At 36.7% G+C, this 3704-nt stretch overlaps 1 pseudogene; it reads left to right on the top strand.

The window, feature by feature from the left end:
* Positions 1 to 2082: 2082 nt before the first annotated feature.
* On the top strand, positions 2083 to 3301 carry LOC130842069 (nucleoporin NUP35-like; annotated as a pseudogene).
* The last annotated feature ends 403 nt before the right edge of the window (positions 3302 to 3704 follow it).

The following is a 3704-nucleotide window of genomic DNA, read 5'->3' as shown; positions in this document are numbered from 1 at the left end:
AGAATTAGAAAATATAAACAGACTTATCACAGGAAATGAAATTGAAACTGTAATAAAATGTCTTCCAACAAATGAAAGTCCAGGACCAGATGGCTTCACTAGTGAATTCTATCAAGCATTTAGAGAAGAGCTAACACCTATTCTTCTCAAACTCTTCCAAAAAATTGCAGGGGGGGATACTCCCAAATTCATTCTGTGAGACCACCATCACCCTGATACCAAAACCAGACAAAGATATCATAGAAAAGAAAGAAAATTAAAGACCAATATCACTGATGAATATAGATGCAAAAACCCTCAACAAAATACTAGCAAACAGAATCCAACAATACATTAAAAGGATCATACACCATGATCAAGTGGGATTTATCCCAGGAATACAAGGATTCTTCAATATATGCCAATCAATGATGGTGACACACCATATTAACAAATTGAAGGATAAAAATCACATGATCAACTCAATAGATGCAGAAAAAGCTTTTGACAAAATTCAACACCCATTTATAATAAAAACTCTCCAGAAAATGGCCATAGAGGGAACCTACCTCAACACAATAAAGGCCTTTTATGACAAACCCACAATAGACATTATTCTCAGTGGTGAAAAACTGAAAGCATCTCCATTAAGGTCAGGAACAAGACAAGGATGTCCACTCTCGGCACTCTTATTCGCCATAGTTTTTGAAGTCCTAGCCACAGCAATCAGAGAAGAAAAAGAAATGAAAGGAATATGAATTGGAAAAGAAGTAAAACTGTCACTGTTTGCAGATGACATGATACTATATACAGAAAATCCTAAAGATGCTACCAGAAAACTACTAGTGCTCATCAATGAATTTGGACAAGTTGCAGGATACAAAATTAATGCACAGAAATCTCTTGCATTCCTATACACTAACAATGAAAAATCAGAAAGAGAAATTAAGGAAACAACCCCATTCACCATCACAACAAAAAGAATAAAACACCTAGGCATAAACCTACCTAAAGATACAAAAGACTTGTATTCAGAAAATTATAAAACACTGATGAAAGAAATCAAAGATGACATGAACAAATGGAGAAATATACCATGTTCTTGGATTGGAAGAATCAACATTGTGAAAATGACTATACTACCCTAAGCAATCTACAGATTCTAGGCAATTCCTATCAAATTACCAATGACATTCTTCACAGAACTAGAACAAAAAGTTTTACAATTTGTATGGAAACAAAAAAGACCCCAAGTAGCCAAAGCAATCTTGAGAAAGTAAAATGGAGCCAGAGGAATGAGGCTTCCCAATTTCAGACTATACTACAAATCTACAGTAATCAAGACAATATGGTACTGGCCCCAAAACAGAAATGTAGATCAATGGAACAGGATAGAAAGCCCAGAGATAAACCCACAATATGGTCACCTAATTTATGACAAAGGAGGCAAGAGCATACAATGGAGAAAAGAAAGCCTCTTCAATAAGTGGTGCTGGGAAAATTGGACAGCTATGTGTAAAAGAATGAAATTAGAACACTTCCTAACACCATACAAAAATAAATTTAAAATGGATTAAAGACCTAAATGTAAGACCGAACACTATAAGACTTTTAGAGGAAAACATAGGCAGAACACTCTATGACATAAACCATAGCAAGATATTTTTTGACCCACCTTCCAGAATAATGGAAATAAAAATAAAAGTAAACAAATGGGACCTAAGGAAAGTTAAAAGCTTCTGCACAGCAAAGGAAACCATAAACAAGACAAAAAGACAACCTCAGAATGGGAGAAAATATTTGTAAATGAAGAAACGGACAAAGGATTAATCTCCAAAATACACAAGCAGCTCATGCAGCTTAATGTCAAAAAAATAAGGAATGCAATCCAAAAATGGGCAGAAGACCTAAATAAACATTTCTCCAAGGAAGACATACAGATTACCAACAAACATATGAAAAGATGCTCAACATCACAATCATTAGAGAAATGCAAATCAAAACCACAACAAGGTATCACCTCACACCAGTCAGAATGGCCATCATCAAAAAATCTAGAAACAGAGAGTTTCCGCCATTTTTGAAAATCAGGAAGGTCCGGGGCTAAGTGTCGTTGGTGCTGTGATGGCAGCCTTTGCGGTGGAACCCCAGGTGCCCACGCTGGGATCTGAACCAATGATGCTGGGTTCACCCACATCTCCAAAGCCAGGGGTTAATGCCCAGTTCTTACCTGGATTTTTAATGGGGGATTTACCAGCTCCAGTGACTCCACAACCTCAATCAATTAGTGGCCCTTCAGTAGGAGTAATGGAAGTGAGATCACCTTTACTTGCAGGTGGGTCACCACCACAGCCAGTTGTACCAGCTCATAAAGATAAAAGTGGAGCTCCACCAGTTAGAAGTATATATGATGATATTTCCAGCCCAGGACTTGGATCAACACCTTTGACTTCAAGAAGACAGGCAAATATTTCAGTAATGCAGAGTCCTCTTGTTGGAGTTATGACAACTACTCCTGGAACAGGGCAAAGTATGTTTAGTCCAGCAAACATTGGTCAACCACGAAAGCCAATATTATCTCCTGCCCAGTTGGATCCTTTTTATACTCAATGAGATTCTCTGACATCTGAAGATCACTTCGATGACACTTGGGTGACTGTGTTTGGGTTTCCTCAAGCATCTGCTTCCTATATATTATTACAATTTGCACAATATGGGAATATCTTAAAACATGTGATGTCTAACACAGGAAATCGGATGCATATTCATTATCAATCTAAACTGCAGGCCCAGAAAGCCTTAAGCAAAGATGGGAGAATTTTTGGAGAGTCCATCATGATTGGTGTAAAAGCATGTATAGATAAAAGTGTTATGGAAAACAGTGACAGGTGTGCATTATCATCTCCATCTCTTGCCTTTACACCGCCAATCAAAACCTTAGGTACACCAACCCAACCTGGAAGTACTCCTAAGATTTCTACCATGAGACCTCTTGCTACAGTATACAAAGCTTCTACTAGTGACTATCAGGTTATTTCTGACAGACAGACGCCAAAAAAAGATGAAAGTCTTGTATCCAAAGCAATGGAATACATGTTCGGCTGGTAGTATAGTAAGAGCTAAGAACTCAACTACAAAGGAGAAGGCTGCCACACTAAAGCAGGGTACTGCTGGGTTTCCTTCGGTTAGTTATATAACCACTCTTGACAGTATATTGTATAGCTGTCTCATACTTCCTTTAGAAGCCATTTTCTTTAAGAATACAGCGTATTTGTAGCTCGCACTTTAAAAGATGCTTGAGATACATTTTAAAGAAACAAAAAATCCCTGTAAATAAGATTTTGTGCTTCCTGTGATAGTGCATGCTTAAGTGCAAAAAACTCATTGATTACTGTAAATTATACAATTGAGTTTAGAGGGAGGCTTTGTAGTCTTCATGAGTTAGTGAGGTGAATTTCATGAAGAGTAATTTTACAGCTGCTTCTAACAAGACACAAAGATTATAATAAACAGCTTGAATTATGGTCTTTTACTTTAGATGGTATTTAATATTTTAATTATCTTTGTTTATATTTGTCCAGTCATGGATTGTCACCTTTCAGTCTTGTAAAACCAAAACAGTCTTTTAAAAAACGTACTAAAGTTTCTTGATAATAAACTTGTCACTTATAAATTAAAAAAAAAATCTAGAAACAATAAATGCTGGAGAGGGTGTGGAGAAAAGG

The sequence above is a fragment of the Hippopotamus amphibius genome, chromosome X, assembly GCF_030028045.1.
Source record: "Hippopotamus amphibius kiboko isolate mHipAmp2 chromosome X, mHipAmp2.hap2, whole genome shotgun sequence".
Lineage (NCBI taxonomy): Eukaryota > Metazoa > Chordata > Mammalia > Artiodactyla > Hippopotamidae > Hippopotamus > Hippopotamus amphibius.
This window is presented reverse-complemented; position numbering and strand designations above follow the sequence as displayed.